The sequence below is a fragment of the Aedes aegypti genome, chromosome 2 (assembly GCF_002204515.2).
Source record: "Aedes aegypti strain LVP_AGWG chromosome 2, AaegL5.0 Primary Assembly, whole genome shotgun sequence".
NCBI lineage: Eukaryota > Metazoa > Arthropoda > Insecta > Diptera > Culicidae > Aedes > Aedes aegypti.
The window spans coordinates 153,449,278-153,469,441 of NC_035108.1; positions in this window are offsets into that span (position 1 = coordinate 153,449,278).

Below are 20,164 nucleotides of genomic sequence, written 5' to 3' on the forward strand. Positions count from 1 at the left end.
GTGTTAATGTTTTTTATTTCGTGTGTTTTTTTGGGTTTGTCATTTATCGAGCTGATGGTGCACACTTTGTTTTTATTTGTTTTATTAGATTTTTATTTTGTTTTTTTTTGTTTCTTTTTTCTGTGTTTCAATTTTATTTACTTAAATACAAGGATGTCTTTGACCACAACATGTGACCCTTTTATTCCGGGTACTATTCCCTTTGCGCAATATGTTGAACAACTAGAGTGGTTATTTGTGCATAACAACTATACGGAAGATAGATATAAAGCATCGTTTTTAGCTGTCTGTGGTACAGAGGTTTATTCACAATTAAAGCTACTTTTTCCGGGACAAAATTTCAAAGATTTGGCTTATAAGGACATGGTTGAAGAACTCAAGAAAAGATATGACAGGAAAGAATCAGAAGTGATCCACAGTTACAAATTTTGGACCCGGAGGCAGGGACAATATGAAAAATCAATTGATTTTGTGCTGGATGTTAAACATTTAGCCGAGGAATGTGATTTTGGAGCATTTAAAGATCGAGCAATACGAGACGTGTTAGTTATTGGAATCAATGATAGACAGTTGCAAAAACGTTTATTTGACGAGGACGATCTTACCGCAGCCAAAGCGGAGAAAATAATTGTAAACCAGGAGTGGGTGTCAGAAGGAGCAAGCCAGATTAAGAAGGATGACGACAGGAGAGTTAGTGTAGTTGCGCGATTAGGTCGATCAGATCGTCCGACCCCTCCAAAATCCATATTTAGAAATAGAAGCAGGAGTAATAGCCGGGATAGATCATTTTCCTCCAGAGACAATTTAAGAGGAAGATATGATATAAGAAGGAACAAGGATTTCGGTACACAAGATTATTTATGCTCGTACTGTAAAAAGAAGGGCCACATAAGGAAATATTGCTACAAGCTGAGAAGAGATAGTCCTCGTAAAAACAAGTTTTTTGAGAAGTCCAGTGTTAAATTTGTTGATTCTCCTAAGGATCCAGAGCCCGGAACATCTGGTTTATTTAAGCGGCTGAAGAAAGATATTGAAAGTGACAATCTTTCAGACTCCGAAGATGATATGCACTGTATGATGATCTCAGCGATTAACAAAATCAACAATCCATGTTTTGTGGAGGTACTGGTTGCGAGACAAAAACTGACAATGGAGATCGACTGTGGATCGGCAGAAAGTGTAATATCAGAAAATTTTTTCGTGAAGCATTTTAAAAACTTTTTTATGAAGCCTTGTACTCAAAGATTAGTTGTTATTGATGGCAACAGGTTGAAGGTTTTGGGTAAGATAGAGGTCACGGTTCAGCTAGCATCATTGAAGCAAAAACTCAATTTGGTGGTACTGAAATGTCACAATGATTGTACACCACTCATGGGGCGCACATGGTTAGACATCTTTTACCCGGGATGGAGGAATACATTTATCACACCTGCAACATCGGCGGCCAGAGTCAACATGCTGAAGGAGGAAGAGACCATTCTGGATGTGAAGAGTGACTATTGGCAGTAAAGTTATTTTGGCGCACAAACGCCAGTTAAAAACTTTGCCTGTTTCTCGCCGAAAAACCTCCAAACTTTTGGTTTTTCAAGGAGAGGAAAACGAAGATCAGGTGTATCGACCACAGCAAAGCAACAGCATTTTATGGTCATCGTGTGAAAATAACAGCAGTATCAGCAATAGTCAGTGTATGCGATCCAATAGCAACAATGTTTTACAAGGCAACAAACGGAAACGAGACGATATTGAGGACGTTGATTCAGATTCAAGTTCTGATTTTTACGGTTTCGCTGCCGATTCATTCATTTTTGCGGGGGAGGAAGGATCCCACGCGATCGGAGATGTTTGTGAAAGAGAAAATATTGGAATTAGAAAATCGAAAAGAAAATCAAAGAAGAGAAAGCATGATGATTTTATTTATTACTAGAAAAGAATGTTAAGGGGCCCAAATAGCCGTAGCGGTAAACGCGCAGCTATTCAGCAAGACCAAGCTGAGGGTCGTGGGTTCGAATCCCACCAGTTGAGGATCTTTTCAGGTTGGAAATTTTCTCGACTTCCCAGGGCATAGAGTATCTTCGTACCTGCCACACGATATACGCATGCAAAAATGGTCATTGGCATAGTAAGCTCTCAGTTAATAACTGTGGAAGTGCTCATAAGAACACTAAGCTGAGAAGCAGGCTCTGTCCCAGTGGGGACGTAACGCCAGAAAAGAAGAAGAAGAAGTAGAAAAGAATGTATACACAGTTATCAATTGAAATAATTGTTCGAGTTAATTTAATTTTAAATGAATTATTATACATGTAGTGAATTATAATATGTGATAAACATTACATTTAATGCGTTCTGAAGGACTTACTATTGTTATAAAAATTAATGAATTATACGTTCTGAAATAGTTAATTAGATTTCAATATGAGATACAGTTCTCTTGAAGAGATAAGGAGTTGTAGCGACCAACGGATAAGAGGTAAAATCGGACAACACCAATCAGGCGAAGAGATTATTATAGGGTGTGAGAGTTGAGAGAATGACGAGAGTGAATTGTAGGATTGGGCTGAGGTTAACTCTGTATAAAGGAATAGGTGAAATAAATGATCATTCGTTGTCAGACTGAAGACTAAACTTAACGTGTTTTAGATTGCTCGTAAATACCGAAAGTCTTAACTAAAGATATAATAGTCCATATCATCCGCGAAGCAAACAAATTGACTGGATCTCGTGAAAATCGTAACCTGGCGTTTAAGCCCGGCTCTCCGCATAATACCTTCTAGCGCGATGTTGAACAACAAGCAAGAAAGTCCACCACCTTGTCGTAGTCCCCGGCGGGATCCAAACGAACTGGAGCGTTCGCCTGAAATCTTCACGCAATTTTTTTCCATCGTTGCGCTTATAAGTCTTGTGAGCTTCCCAGGAAAATCGTTCTCGTCCATTATTTTCCATAGATCTACGCGGTCGATACTATTGTATGCCGCCTTGAAATCGATGAAAAGGTGATGCGTTGGGACCTGGTATGCACGATATTTTTGGAGGATTTGCCGTACAGTAAACATCTATTCCGTTAACGATCGACCTTCTTCTCTGCTTAGTGATCTTAAAAACACTTCCGCTGTTATCAACTGAAAGCTTTTTTGCCAAGTTACATTTTTTTGCACTTTTGGCCACACCCGATTGGCGATTGAGGGTGGGTTTATGTTGCGAAAATTTTTCAAACGCAAATGGACATTTCAAGTTTCGTGTGTTTTAATTTCCAAACCTTACCAGTAAAATGATTGTAGGGATTTTTCTACTAAAGTTATCACCACCAACTTTGACTGGGATTGTACTAATCGCTATTCTAGAACAGCACACCTTACGCCTTTTAGCTTTGCGTTAGATCACGAATAGGCTGGCAAACAAAACTAAAGTTCTAGTTTTTTGTTTAGTAACACTAATGTTAAAAAATCCCATCAATAACTTAGAACTTTTTAGTCAAAAACTCTTAAGTTTCATTAACAACCGTATGGCAGTTGGTATTAGACCTCTACTTCACCTTTTGGTCTGCTTGGGAAGAAGGGATGTGTGTCTGCTAAAATATCAAGATCTCAGAAAATTTGGGATGGGAACGTGCGTGACATGGAAACGTCCTGTATCAACAATTTCTCGAATTGTCAGCCATTTCAGCTCTCTTCTTCGATGCAAACTTATTGTATGGAGATTCCAAAATTTTCAGTAGATTGTTAAGTTTTGCTGGAACTTTTCCCCTATCTCTTGGAACAGGACCTAATCAATAGCTGTTTGCTATAATCTGTACAATGCTATAAGATAAGATCTGTACAATGCTATATGGTTTAAGAGATAAAAGTTAATCACCCTATTCTTGTTTACGGTCGAATACGCTTTGGATTGAAAACCGTTTTGCATTCCCGTTTACGCCAGCAAAATCAAGTGAGCCCTGGATTCGAATGAATAGGATTCGATCCAAAGTTGGTTCCACCTTTAACAAGATTGAGATTTAATGTCCAAATATTATGGGGTCGACAGTCTTATCAAAAATAAAATAAACTCGATCATGTCCCTTGCCGTTGACAAAAATTCTTGAGTTCATTGTCAGGTGCTTCCCTTATAACAAAGAACTTAACATATATGTCTGTCACATTTATATCGAAAATTCTATGATGCCATGTGATATATGAAAAATAGAGGTCTTTGCAATTCTTTCAAGTACAGATTCAACTAGTCACAAATTCCTATTGTTGCTGGGCGTGGCCAGAGCAACTTTCGACTATTGAAGCATGCGTCAGTTTTGTCATACAGTCAATGTTAAGTTTGAAAACTCTAATTGATTATCGGCTAGGAAGGAGTCATACCTTATCGAATCGTACATGACTTGACACCTACCATATATCGTAGCTGCTCAACACTAACATAATGTCGAAAATTGAACTTGGGCTTTTGAAAAACATTTTAATTGCTTCAAAATAAGTTTTAAGTTTATATTCTGAGCATTTAAAAATATAAAAATAAATCATTTTTGTGTGTTAATGAAATCGAAATAATTTGTTGACGAAATCGGAACGTGACCAAATTGGAGCGTGACAAAATCGAAACGTGATAAATACGGAACATACCTGTACTATGTGTAAATTTGTCCTTTTATTTTGGTGAGATTCACACAGGCATACTGCAATGCTCAGAAGAACAGCCTTTTTCTAAAAGAAGGCTGAATTTATTATGAAAAGTATATGTAGCTGGTATATGCACAAAACTAGGATGTAGTAAAGTTTTCTTTTGGACTCTGCAACCTACTTCCTTCACTCATTTTTTTCAAATGTCTGTGGCAATGGAAGATCACCCTCATAATATCGCTGCAAGTGTTGTTGTATGGAACCCGCTCAAAGACCACCTTGATAGAAAATTGTTCCGCTGTGGCATAAAACATTAATATATTTGTATATGTTAGAAAAAAAAAGACGGCCTCTGCTTACTGCTACAGTAAAAACTTTCCTTGATTTGAGGAATCATTCAGCTGAATTTCGAAAACCTCAAACATTAGTTGTGTTTGATTCAAGACAATGAAGAAATGATGATGTCAGAAAAGTGGTGAGCAGTTCCATAAGACACTTGATTTTAATACAAGAAGATAAAAGAAGGAAAATCTTCTGATTAACTTTAACGAATGCCTGAAGAATATCCTGCTTTCAAAAAACTTAGCTATTCCATCTGGAAAAAACGAAACTCGAAAGAACAGTCTATTTAAGAAAGAAGGGTAAATTTTTTGGTAAAATGCTTGCAGCTATGATCGATGAGCACGCAGCTGTTGAGCAAGACTATATTGCAGTTTGTTGTCCTTAAAATGTTACAGCTCATACACAATTTGTAGAATTCCAATACAAAAAGTGTTACAAGAGGATGAGTAGGCGTCGAAAATGACAATTTTTGGCGTTATGAAATTCGTAAATGAACCCTTTAATTGCGTAAGTGCCACATGCCTCAGCTCAGGCACTGTCTCAGAAAAAAATAAGACGAAGTTAGTTGCCCACATGATAGTTCGAGAAAAATAGCTGATATAAGAAAGTTGGGAAAAATATGATCAAAAATTTTACCGATGAATTTTATGCATTATAAAATTTACATTAGAGACGCATACATGAATGGTAAATATTTCATAACAGTATGGTCAACATTTTTTGTCCGCTAATCAATATACAGCACTGCACCTTATACTATTCGGGATAATGACTCATTCGGGATAATGGCATTCGGGTTAGTTACCAATTCGGGGTAGTGGCATTCGGGGCAATGGCGTTTGGGGTAATGGGATGGAGCCAGATGTGCCATATAACCTTCCTTAAACTCCTCCGGTGGCTGTTCTGTTTCACAGATTGTGTCTATCGTTCGGTGTCCAGCCTCTCCAGAGTTCAGCTCTGATTCCATCCTTGCCATCTGCTTCATTGTTTTGAGCTGGTCAATGGCATCCTTAACCATCTTCAAAGTGGGGGCTGGATGCTTTTCTTCGTCCGCATTACTGACGAAGGCATTTCCTCCGTTGTCTCGACCTTCATTGCCTACGCTCTCAGCGCCATTCGGATGTTCACCTTTCAATCACCTCACGTTTGTCCGTCAAGATGTACCAGTTCTTATCCCTGCACATCTCGGCTCGCAGCACGAATCCATTGCGGGTTGCGTTGAGCTTCTGATAGAACTTCCGTGTTTCTTGAGACTGGACAGCTGCTCCATCTCCACGCACTCCGTCTCCTCCAGGCTGCGTTTTTTTTTTCTCCCGAAAGAGGCAGGTCTGCTGTCACCGTTTCTGTCTATAACGATCCACGTTCCACGCCGGGTCCCTTGCTGCATTGACCGCCTGCACTGCATTCTTCTCCTCCAGAATCTCCCTACATTGCACGTCGAACCAATCGTTCCGTCGACTCCGTCCCAAGTAACCGACGGCAGTTGTCAGCCACCGCTCGTAGACATCGGACGTGTTTCTTTAAAACGCTATACCGTTAAGTCACCAGTCACCGTGCGGCCTCCATTCACCGTGCACATATACAAATTCCTACAGAATATTCATACAATTTTCACAAATTATTCTTTTGTAAGTAAAATAAGATAAAACTGATGAAATGAAGTAGTTTTTGTCACAAAGCATTTTGAAAAACCTAGTTTATGTAGTCAAAATCGTGTGAATTCTGTTTGATAATGAGATTTTTCAACATTCTTAGTAGAAACGCCAAAAATTCACATGTTTCATTTTAGCGATAAAGTATGAAAGTTTTCAAAATTTCAACAATGTCTCACAGTGGATACTATAAGTAAAATATATTTCATCGTATGAGCAATGAGATTTTATGCAAATTAGAATTTTTTATTTTGTTTCAGTCGAAACTCAAATGCACGGTGAATGGATCCATTTCAATATATATGGTTCCTATTACCGTGCATTAGTGAAAAAGGCATGAAATTATTCAGTAATATTAGATTTATTGTTATGTCGTCATTAAAATACTTCATATTTAGTTTTTGAGTGAATATGGAATGATTTGGAGACTACAGTCAAACCTCCTATAACGATTTAAATGAAAAAATGATTATGTAGCCACTTTTTATTTATTTTATTGGAAATGGAGATTTGAATACTCTTAAAAATGAGTGCTCACACTACTAGCGACATAGTTGCTCCATCAACAACGTTTCTCCAAGATTCAAAATTAAATCATGACGAAAACTATACGCACGGTGAATGGTGCACTAGTGTGCACGGTAAATGGTGACATAGAACGGTACGAGGAGACCTTAACATGACATTTTCAATCAATTTTTGAGTAATTTTTTGTCATGCATCACTAGTTTTGGATTTTTCCCTGAATTATTATATAATTGCACGCTACGTAGTGCCACTCTAGTACGCTTCAAATAATTTGGAAAAGTTATATAATTTGTTGAAGTGCACATTTTTCTTAAATGCACGGTGAATGGTAGCTTGACGGTAGTTCATTTTTTTGCCATGAGTGTACCGCGAAGAAACACCGTGGTGATTGATTTTAATATCCTTCCGATACGCCCTGATATTCGAAAGGTCTAGCCAAAGACAAACAGAGACCTCCATGTCCCTTGCAATTGCCTAAAACTTATGGCACATGATGTATTAGAGCAAAATCTAGAATGCCGTTTGTCGAACTTGGGAACCTTTTGCAGTACCAAGGGACCAAATGCAGTACTAGAAGCGGTACCCAATCTGAGCCCGAGTGGGACGGAGCTGGTCCAGCAGTTTCTTGAAAAAGAAATAAAATTGGACCTTAATGAGGTGGAGAGTATCTAGTCTATATCGAGATGAAACATAGTGAGACAGCGACTCACTATTAAAGCCTCCGCAATAACAAGCATTTGCTGTTTCATGGAGACAAGGGCTTACTGGTATCTTAGTGAACGTGGAGAGTGATGCTGCAGCGCGCGTGACACTGTACCAGTCCGCGTACAAGATCTGCTTCCATCTATGAAGCACACCACAGTAATTGATTTTTTGCTGTTGATGTAATCTCAATTACTTGAGAGCGTTGGAAGCATTTCTTTACGGGAATATACAACTGAGTCTGCATCTTATACATGAAGCTCAAACGCCCAATCCCATCCTTCGTGACCATTGCGGGACATGAGACTTCAGTCATTTTCACTTAAATTTTCGGAGGGCCATAGTGCACAGTTTAGCTTAGAGTCCTTCTCTGGCACTCATACGATGATAAGCCACCCCTGACTTGGGAAGCAGACGCTGTTGTGAGCCGCTCCTAACATGGAGTACATACGTTCTAGGTTCGCAGAAGTAAAAGCTAACTCCTCCCTTCCCTGTCAGAATACGACCAAAGTTCACACTGGAGTTGATTACCCGATCTTCCCTAAGGTTGCTCGTACCCCTGGGCACGAGGCTAAGGACTATACAAAGTGTGGGCTTCGTAGCAGTGCGGTTAGTGTCACCGAGGCATTTAGCCACATCGTGCTAAGGAGTGTGGGTTCGATTCCCGCCTCAGGCCGAAAAACTTTTCGAGAGGAATGTTTTCTGACTGTACCACTGGGCGTTGCATGCTAGTCCGTTGTCTAGTGTGGTGCTTCCTTCGAAGGGCAAATAGTCCACTGGAAACATTAACGTGTAGTGTCTTTTTTTTTGAAGGGGTCTATTATATTCCTGCAGATTTGCGAGGTACCCATGGTACCCCATGCACAACATTAACTATTTCATCACCAATGGATTTGAATATCGGTTCTTATGGTTCCTATCAATAGAAGTAACGTACCAAAGACGAATTAAGGAATTAAGACATAGTAGTCGGGTCAGAATGGGTACGACCAGAAACGAAATAAAAACCTTTATGTTCCTTACAGTTGCTCAAAACTTCATGGCACTTAATGTAATACAGCGGGGTTTCGCTGGTTTGAACACGACTGCCTTCCAACAAGCGAATCCGATCTGTTAGTTAGAACGACTGACAGCAGGTGAAAATGCTCAAGACTCACGCATCTGAAAAACAAATCGTCACGAAACGCACAAATACTTGCATATTAGTTCTATTTAGGGAGACTTCAATGCAACGGCGCTCAGACGTCGAAGTTAATTTGACTTCTACTCTTGACATTCGAGTGCTTTTAGTTGGAATATTTGCCAACCAGCGAACATCCAACCATCGAGTCATCCCACTGTAGAGTAAAATCTAGAATGCCGTGAGAAGTGTAATGCGATCTGTCAAACATGGATGCTTTTTGCAGTACTAAGAGTCAAAATGCAGTACTAGAAGTGGTACCCAATCTGATACGTTTTCGAACCTTTTGTTCAACATCGCCCTCGAAGGAGCTGTTATGAAAGTAGGCTTACAAAGAAACGGTACCATCGTTACTCGATCGCATATGCTCCTAGGTTTAACGGACGATATCGATATAATAGGAATCGATCGTCGAGCCGTGGAAGAGGCATTCTTACCATTAAGGAAGACTGTGATGTTTGGACTTCCGCCAATACCTGCAAAACAAAGTACATAATCACCGGTAGACAGCGTGGTTCCTTTCGTAATGTTGGAAGTGTAGTATTGTTGGGTGGTGAACGATTTAGAGTAGTGGAAGAATTTATTTACCTTGGTACTCTAGTGACGTGCTATAATGATGTTACCCGCGATGTATGTGATGTTTTTACGGGCTCCGTAACTAGCTGCGGTCCCGTAACCTGCAGACGAAGACAAAATTCACGCTATATAAAACACTGATCCTTCTGGTTGCTCCATAGTACCATGAATCGTGGACGTTGAAAGAGGTCGAACGGAAAGCATTCGGGGTTTTTGAGCGTAAGATGCTGCGAACAATACTTGGCGGTAAAGAAGAAAATGGCGTTTAGCGACGCCGCTTGAATCATGAATTGTACCAAATATATAAAGACTATGATATTATCAAGCTCATAAAACACGGCAGGCTGCGTTGGGCTGGTCACGGGGGAAAAAGCCGGAAGAACGACAAGCAAAAGTAATATTCAGTAGAGAACCTGGGACCGAGGACGTCGACTTCGTGGTAGGCCGCGCAAACGATGGCTTTTTGCAGTTTTTGGAGGACCTAAGGGTACTTAACGTTTAGGGCGACTGGAAGCGATTGGCTCAGGACCGAGTCCATTCGGCGTAGATTCAACGTAGCGGATTGTAGCCCATCAAGTATCCGTAAGTACTAGAGACCAAATCGATTTACAGAAACAAAGAAGCCCAGGAAGGGGGCTTAGAACGGGAGGATCAGGGCATTAGTCTCACACAAATGCGGGCCTCTTTCAGCCATTGACTGGTTTATCTCAGTCATCACAAAAAAAAACTAAATATGAAAATTAAAATATCACGTTCTGTTTTTACTTTTCTTAGTTTTCCGCATAACTTATGATAATGCCCTAAAATCCATTGGTAAATGGTTCGTGCGAAACAAGCAAGTTTATCGATCCACTTTTTAACAAATCCTCCATTAATAAGCTACGGACCCATTTATACCATTCGTGAGTTTCCATATTTCTGACTTCGCCTTTTGAGTAAAGCAAATACTCATTAGTTTGCTGAAGAAAATATTTATTCAGCACAGTCCAACCCCCTGAACCGTGTTGCTCAGCCTTTTCCTACCCTTCGCCACCCTTTTATACATCGCTTTTTTATATTCATGACGCTGATCGCATGGTTGACAACATTACCCACTCCGCAGCTGGACACGTTCACCGACCGTAAGCCAAATGCACAAATATCGTGCACACGATAATCGGCACCTAGCGGCAGCCTTCCGCAGTAAAATGTCACCCAAATTATGCAGATTAATAATTTATCCGTGAGCTGAGCGACCGCGTGTTAATCACCACCCTCTCGGAACGTCGTCAGTTGTAAGTGTGGCACTGCTTCATAATCCGGGAAGTAAGGACATTTTTTTTACATTGGAACATATTGGTAATTTGTGAAAAATACGCGTGCGGTTTATAATTGAACAGAATGACGTCAAATGATCAACATGCAATTATGTTTCATAGCTTGGTAACACCATCAACTATTACAAGACACTTGCATTATTACACGAAAATGTCAGCTTCTAACATGCACTGTGAAGAATAGTATATCAATGGTATGTATATGGGTAATTAGAAGTGCACATATTGTTCAATATACATACATATCGTGTGCTCTTTAACAGCTACCTTCACGGAAACAATGATAGTCTTCCTACATAGTAGTAACACAAATAGCTCTATCCAATTCTATATTTTTGAAGGAATAATGCCCAACACCCACAATACCCCCAAAAACCAATAATAATTTCGTGATTATGGCCCCCACAGCGGAGTATTGATTGTTTGCTTTTTTTACATGCTACTATGTAAATGTTGAGCTAATAAAGTCGTCGCTTATACCAATCGAAGCTGGTTATTACAGTTTTGATGGCGACATCATTGACGTCAATGTAATAGCTCGTTCTGACTTTATGGTTCAAAGTGGTAAAAAGGTACCCGCATAATTGATTTTTTACAAATCTATTATGCGGGTACCTTTTTACCACTTTGAACCATAAAGTAGATAATGTTGATAAATTCAATTTTTCAGATTTTCATACAAAGTAGGCCAAAATCGTATGAATGGGTCGGAAATTGGTGCTTTTCCCCTAGTAATAACAAAAAAGATCTTGAAGTTCTATATTCATATAAGTTTACATCTCTCTTTGAATTGCCTAACGGGGGATATGCAATGATCGATTTTCACCTTAAATTATTATGCGAAATTTTAATAAATTTCCGTATGAATTTGCATTGAAGTACGACGAAGTTAATGAAAAACAAGAATAGGATAACGGTCGTATTTTGGACCCTCTAAGGAAGTGAGGCACGGTAAATGGCTGGGCATGGCGTACCATTGGTACCTCGCGTACCTACAGGAATAAAATAGACCCCATTGTGTGGTCCTTAGCCTCTTGCCTAGCAACTCCTATCCCTACCTCCTCGTGGTACTGGCCGAGGTACGAGTAACCTTGGGTAAGATCGGGTAACCAACCCCTGGTGGGAACTTTGGACGTATGCAAACCTTGAGCGTCTGTACTCCATGTTAGGAGCAGCTCACAACAGCGTTTGTTCCCCATGTCAGGGGCGGCTGATCATCGTCCGAGTGCCAGAGAAGGACTCTAAGCTAAACTGCGCACTATGGCCCTCCGAACATTTAGGAGGAATGGTCCTCCGGAAATCTAGGGGGTTGTTGTCAGGCCCTGCAAGCCAACCGTAAAAATACACCAGCACAGGAACGTCAACGAGTGAATACGAACCGGAACAATCGGCAAAGACCACAGCGACGAAAATGGACTAGCGATTGGAAACTCGGTTCGTGGAACTGCGAATCTCTCAACTTCATCGGAAGCACACGCATACTCTCCGATGTACTGAAGATCCGCGGTTTCGACATCGTAGCGCTGCAGGAGGTGTGCTGGACAGGTTCGATGGTGCGAACATTTAGAGGTAATCATACCATCTACCAGAGCTGCGGCAACACACGTGTGCTGGAAACAGCTTTTATAGTGATGGGTGATATGCAGAGGCGCGTGATCGGGTGGTGGCCGATCTACGAAAGAATGTGCAAGTTGAGGCTCAAAGGCCGGTTCTTCAACTTCAGCATCATAAACGTGCATAGCCCTCACTCCGGAAGCACTGATGATGACAAGGACGCATTTTACGCGCAGCTCGAACGCGAGTACGACTGCTGCCCAAGCCACGACGTCAAGATCATCATAGGAGACTTAAACGCTCAGGTTGGCCAGGAGGAGGAGTTCAGACCGACGATTGGAAAGTTTAGCGCCCACCGGCTGACGAACGAGAACGGCCTACGACTGATAGATTTTGCCGCCTTCAAGAACATGGCCATTCGCAGCACCTACTTCCAGCACAGCCTCCCGTATCGATACACCTGGAGATCACCACTGCAGACGGAATCACAAATCGACCACGTTTTGATCGATGGACGGCATCGATATTACCGACGTCAGAACCTATCGTGGCGCTAACATTGACTCCGACCACTACCTGGTGAGGGTGAAACTGCGCCAAAAACTATCCGTCATCAACAATGTACGGTATCGACGCCCGCCTCGGTATAACCTAGCGCGACTGGCCCAACCGAACGTCGCTGCCGCATACGCGCAGCATCTCGAGGTAGCGTTGCCGGAAGAGGGCGAGCTTGACGAAGCCCCTCTTGAGGACTGCTGGAGCAACATAAAAGCAGCCATCAACAACGCAGCCGAGAGCATCGTCGGGTACGTGGAAACGAGGACATGTGACGATTGGTTGGACGAAGAATGCAGGCAGGTTTTGGAGGAGAAGGATGAAGCGCGGGCTGCAATGCTGCAGCAAGGAACGCGACAAAACGTGGAGCGATATAAAAGAAAATGAAAGCAGCAAACCCGCCTATTCCGGGACAAAAAGCGCCGCCTGGAAGAAGCGGAATGTGAAGAAATGGAGCAGCTGCATCGTTCACAAGAAACGCGAAAGTTCTACGAGAAGCTTAACGTATCCCGAAAAGGCTTCGTGCCGCGAGCCGAGATGTGTAGGGATAAGGACGGAAGCATCTTGACGGACGGACGTGAGATGATTGGAAGGTGGAAGCAGCACTACGATGAACACCTGAATGGCACGGAGAACACAGGTGCCGAGGGTCACGACAGCGGAGGAAGTGGCTAGGTCAGCACGGCGGATGAAGGAAACCAACCTTCCCCCACATTGAGGGAAGTTAAGGATACCATCAACCAGCTCAAGAATAACAAGGCCGCTGGTAAGGATGGTATTGGAGCTGAACTCATCAAAATGGGCCCGGAGAGGTTGGCAGCCTGTCTGCACCGGCTGATTGTCAGAATCTGGGAAACGGAACAGCTGCCAGAGGAGTGGAAGCATGGGGTCATATGCCCCATCTACAAGAAGGGCGACAAACTGTAATGTGAAAACTATCGTGCGATCACTATCCTGAATGCCGCCTACAAAGTGCTATCCAGATTATCTTCCGTCGTCTATCACCAATAACAAATGAGTTTGTGGGAAGTTATCAAGCTGGTTTCATCAACGGCCGCTCGACAACGGACCAAATCTTCACTGTACGGCAAATCCTCCAAAAATGCCGTGAATACCAAGTCCCAACGCATCATTTGTTCATCGATTTCAATGCGGCTTATGATAACATCGACCGCGAAGAACTATGGAAAATCATGGACGAGTACAGCTTTCCCGGGAAGCTCACAAGACTAATAAGAGCAACGATGGACGGTGTGCAGAATAGCGTGAAGATTTCGGGCGAACATTCCAGTTCGTTCGAATCCCGCCGGGGACTTCGACAGGGTGATGGACTTTCGTGCCTGCTGTTCAACATCGCGCTAGAAGGTGTCATGTGGAGAACCGGGATCAATAACCGAGGTACGATTTTCACAAGATCCAGCCAATTTGTTTGCTTCGCGGATGATATGGATATTGCCGGCAGAACATTTAAAACGGTGACAGACCTGTACACTCGCCTGAAACGTGAAGCGACAAAAGTCGGCCTGGTGGTGAATGCGTCAAAAACAAAGTACATGCTGATAGGCGGAACCGAGTGCGACAGAGCCCGCCTGGGAAGCAGTGTTACGATAGACGGGGATACTTTTGAGGTGGTTGATGAGTTCGTCTACCTCGGATGCTTGTTAACGGCTGATAACAACGTTCAGGTATCAGGTATCAGAAGGCCTGCTCCAGAGGCACGTTCCCCGCCATTTGAGAGATTTGTGCCATCGCCATATTTGAGCCTATTTCATCATCTACCCGATGGGAGAGGAAAGGGAAGGGAAAGATGGGAGGGAATAGGAGTGGGTTCAGGTTTCTGAAATCAGTTTCACTTAATAAGTGTTAACCAAGTAGTTGGAATCGCAATTACGCGAAGATTGGATAGTTGAGTCGGAAGTGACCAGTCAAGGTTGTTACCAAGAGACTGCAATTCTGCTTTGTGGTAAATACACCACAAAACGAAAGACGTATTTACTATTGAGGTCATCAACAGAAACATCAATTATGACATCACATACATCTCTGGTTGTTAACTCAGAAATGAGTGTAGCAACGTCAGCGCTATTTACGAGCACGCATGCACGAGGTATAGCACGCGAGTTTGCCATTTCATGTTTTTGAAAGTAACAAAAACTGGGTCCACAAGGTTACCTAGATAAAAGTTCACAAAAGTAAGTTTTTTGCGCCATTTGAACTGTACCATTTGCATGAGTCTACAAAGATTGATCGTTGCTGATATTTTATGCTGAAGATTGGTCTAACTAAGCTATCCTAACCGTAGCCACTACCCAAACTAGGCAGGATTAAGCTTTTCGCAATCTCAGAACGAAAAAGACCAGCAGCGAAAAAAACAAATCGGTATCTCTTAAAAGTCGCCAAAAGCGAAAAGCAGAGACTACACTGTGTAATACGCATAATGCGAAACCATAGAGGTGAAAATTTAAACTAAATTACAACGTATCAATAATCCCACCCTTATTTAGCCTCAGGCTTGAGACTGAAGAAGGGCAGCCGATTATCTCGGAGAAACACAAGGTCACCTGCACCATTGCTCCGGGTAGCACAGGAAGGACATAATACTGTAGAGGGCGCCCTGGTAATCCACAGGCTCCGTTTGCGGTTAGGTTCTATTTAGACCCCCCTAGCCATTCATTATTAGTCACGGTAAGCTTAAAGCCGCATGAATTAGGGGTCACCTGTTAGGTGGACTTTTACCACCGGAACAGGCAGTCCGTAGAGTTAATTCTTAGCTAATTGAAACAACAGCTACCGACACTACACGGCTATCTAGGCTGATCGGCTAAAGGAAGCTAACATTGATGATTAACTCCTGACGTGCCCAAATAGCCCAAATGAAGCGACAAAAGTCGGTCTGGTGGTGAATGCGTCAAAAACAAAGTACATGCTGATAGGCGGTACCGAGCGTGACAGAGCCCGCCTGGGAAGCAGTGTTACGATAGACGGGGATACTTTTGAGGTGGTTGATGAGTTCGTCTACCTCGGATCCTTGTTAACGGCTGATAACAACGTTAGTCGTGAAATACGGAGACGCATCATGAGTGGAAGTCACGCCTACTATGGGCTCCAGAAGAAGCTGCGGTCGAGAATGATTCACTCACGCATCAAATGTACCATGTACAAAACGCTTATAAGACCGGTGGTCCTCTATGGACATGAAGCATGGACCATGCTGGAAGTGGACCTGCAAGCACTTGGAGTGTTCAGGGAAAGGTTGCTTAGGACGATCTTTGGCGGAATACAGGAAAACGGTGTTGGGCGGCGGAGAATGAACCATGAGCTCGCTAGGCTCTACGGTGAACCCAGTATCCAGAAGGTTGCGAAAGCCGGAAGGGTGCGCTGGGCAGGGCATGTTGCAAGACTACCGGACAACAATCCTGCAAAGATGGTGTTCGCGTCGAATCCGGTTGGCACAAGAAGGCGAGGAGCACAGCGAGCGAGGTGGCTTGATCAGGTGCAACACGATCTGGAGAACGTGGGCCAAAATCGAAGTTGGAGAGACACTGCCATGGACCGAGTAAATTGGCGTAACATCGTTAATGAGGTTTTATCAAATTAATTGATGTAACACCAACTAAATAAATAATAATAATAATAATAAATAAATAAATAATAAATAATAAGGAAGTGATTTTGGATTTGTGTACCAATTTACATAGCGTGACCAAGTCAATGAAAATGCCAAAATTTAGAGCAAAACTATATCTGTGAAATAAAAATGCTCAGAAATTTGTAGATAGTAGTTCAAACATGCAGCACTTTTTTTTTTTTGACACCTCAAAATATTTTGCGTTTTCATTTCAAAATATCAGCGTTTTCATTTCATTGGAGACTAAGTCAAAGAAACTATCGGTTTAATATGCTCGCGCAGAGTTTTGTCAAACGATTTACAATTTATAGCCAAAAAAAGAACGATAGGAAATAGCTACATTTTGCTTACATTTAGAAAAATTCTGATGTATTCGTTTGTATGGATGAATTTTTTGAATCAAATTAATTTTAGTCGAAAAAAATGTTTCTATGAACTAATGATTGATGCAAGAGTGAAACAGTCCTATCTCTAAAATGACTTGCGAATTGAGTTGATCTTTTGTTTTAAACGGGGAAATTTGTAGGCAAATGGCTCAAAGTATATAGAGGTTTAAAATATATTGGTTCCCCTGACTGTCGGAAATATTCAACTGGCCAAGATATTGGCGAAAGAGAAAATTGATCACTGCAGATACGCCGTTTTGATATTAAACGATAGGTATTTAAAATTCGTTTCATTCGGTAACTAAAAAAAATACCGATTCCCAAAAATTTCACGATTTTTTCTACGTATACTCAATTTACGCAACGTTTCTTGACCAAGTTCGCAAATTGAGTTAAGAGGACTCAATAGTAAATTATGTATTTGGGAATGTCCTTAAATAATTTGATAATTTTTCGTTTTTTGGATCTACATACGTAATCAATAACGTCATGAAATATTGTTAATGCTGTACATGCTCATAAAAATGATGTATTCTTCATGAAATCTTGATTTTATAGAAATTTTCGTAGAAAATCTGGGTCATTTATGAAATTGCTTTAATCTTCTTCTTTCTGGAGTTACGTCCCACCTGAGACAGAGCCTGCTTCTCAGCTTACAACTTTTCAGCAGTGTTTTTATAAGCAACTATACAGTTATAAACTGAGCGCTTCCTTTGCAAATTGATCATTTTTGCATTCTAATAAGCACGAGGATACAGGGTGTCCGCATATTATCCGTACAAACATTGAAGGCATGCCTCAGCATTCCTACATGGTTTAATTTCTTGACTTATGATATTCTTAAGCAGTAGGTTTGACATTTTTTTTTCTTCAAATATTTGTAAATCTAAGCCAAATATGTTGAATGATTTTAACAAACCCCGTTTTTCTATCACTATTACAGGAGAGGAATTCTGTTCGAACTCACTTGATTTGAATCGTACAATTATATTCTTGGGTGAGACATCCCTCCTGACCCCTCCCCCTTTTCAAGGTCAAGCAAAAAGCATGGACACGAGGGGTCCAAAATTGGCCTTCAGCATCTCAATGAGCTGGAAGTTGGTGTCTTCGGCAAAGTTGTTCAGCTGATCAAGGTCTTTCTGGCGATGAGAAATCTGATTGAGAACTCATCCACTAGGCGGCGCTTGTGACAAGTTTCATTCAATTAATCCTTATAAGCTAGAAGGTTTCTTTATCCCAAGATCGTGATAAGCTAGACAGTGATGTTTAACCTTTTCGACACCGCAACCCCCTTTGAACTTAAACAAACGTCTCGCGGACCTCTAAAGACGGATGTTCTTGCAATTGATGTTTATGGAAATACCAAATCTCTCAAAATGATTTACCCCTGTTGTGAACGAAAAGCGGGGCCCAGATACCCGTAGCGGTAAACGCGCAGCTATTCAGCAAGACCAAGCTGAGGGTCGTGGGTTCGAATCCCACCGGTCGAGGATCTTTTCGGGTTGGAAATTTTCTCGACTTCCCAGGACATAAAGTATCATAGTACTTGCCACACGATATACGCATGCAAAAATGGTCATTGGCATAGTAAGCTCTCAGTTAATAACTGTGGAAGTGCTCATAAGAACTGCTGAGAAGCAGGCTCTGTCCCAGTGGGGACATAATGCCAGAAAGAAGAAGAAGAAGAAGTGAACGAAAAGCGAGAGTTTCTAAACAGTGTTGTACAAAATACACAATGTGACTATTGAACTGTTATCTGATGTACTTGACAGGCACTCCTACAAATCATGTTTGTAATCCAGCACAGATATTAATGGCGAAATCGTCAATGCAAATAATTCTGCTGTGATACTTTGGAGGATTGCACTAAGAATTGAGTCAGGAATATAACTAGTATTTTTCCAATAATACGGCAAGGAACTTCCCTAAAGGATCTTGACAAAATCCAACAATTCTTGTAGGACAAGTAGATTAACTACTTGGAGCTTTTCGCCATCCAATTGTCTGAAACACAACAGCAAGCCATATTTATGTACGGTTCAGAATAATGTAAAAAAATTTGGCACTTCCACGATCTACTTTGATGGGGAGAATTTTCTCGACCGAATGGTCTGAAAACAACGCATATTGTGACCAAACATGAGCTCAGTAAACCCTGTAGAAGTGAATTAGGAGTGCATATAATAAAATACTTTAAATGGTAACATTCCTTATTCCAATCGGTTGGTTGGCCGCAAAACGATGAAGTCATAATTAAAAAGTATTCCTAATTCCCCTAATAAATCGTCAAAAGTATTCCCAGAAGTTAATTGCAGATTTCATGGGTTTTTAAGAAGCCAACTAACTGTCGTTGGGAGAATAATAAAAAAAACGCCAGGAAATTTCCGAAAATCTTGGATCTCGTCGTCTACTCTACTTTACAAAATCTACTAACGATTAAGCAGTAAATATTCCAGAAATTTCCTATGTACATCTCTAGAAATTATCATAGTTTTCAATTGTCAAGATCGCACTGGATAGAATAAGAATGGATGTGCGTTGAGTAATTATAGCTGATTTGCAATCTTCAACTGACAGGATGACATTGAAACTGACACTGACCGCACGGCCATGAAGCCCATAAATCGAACAACCGGGACCTTGAAATAGAATAATACCATGAAAATGTCACAATTAAGCTATATCTAGAAAAGGATTCAATTTATTCAATACAGATAAATATTGTTCGCCTGAAGCAAAAGTTGTTAGGACTCCATCTAGATTGTCTGATACAGAATAATCATCAAACTTCAGTCAACTATCGATGACTCAATTTTGAAGAAACTAAATAATGGAAACGTCGAAATATAAATCACAAAATTAATGCAACTGCGCTTGAAAGCCTGCTTATGGTTATGCATATTATGGTTGATGTGGTTAATCAGATTTTCGACCACAAAATAGTCCTTAATTTGTTTAACGGCTTAGCCGAAGACTCAAACTTTCTAGCTGATAAGGATCATGAGATACAGACAATAGGGCGATATTCAAAACTGAAAAAGCAATAGATGGTTCTTTTTCAGTGGTAGTAAAATCGAAATCCTGAAGCAAAGAAAGCACCATGGCAGATGAACTAAACACAAAAAGTTATCTTTTCACATT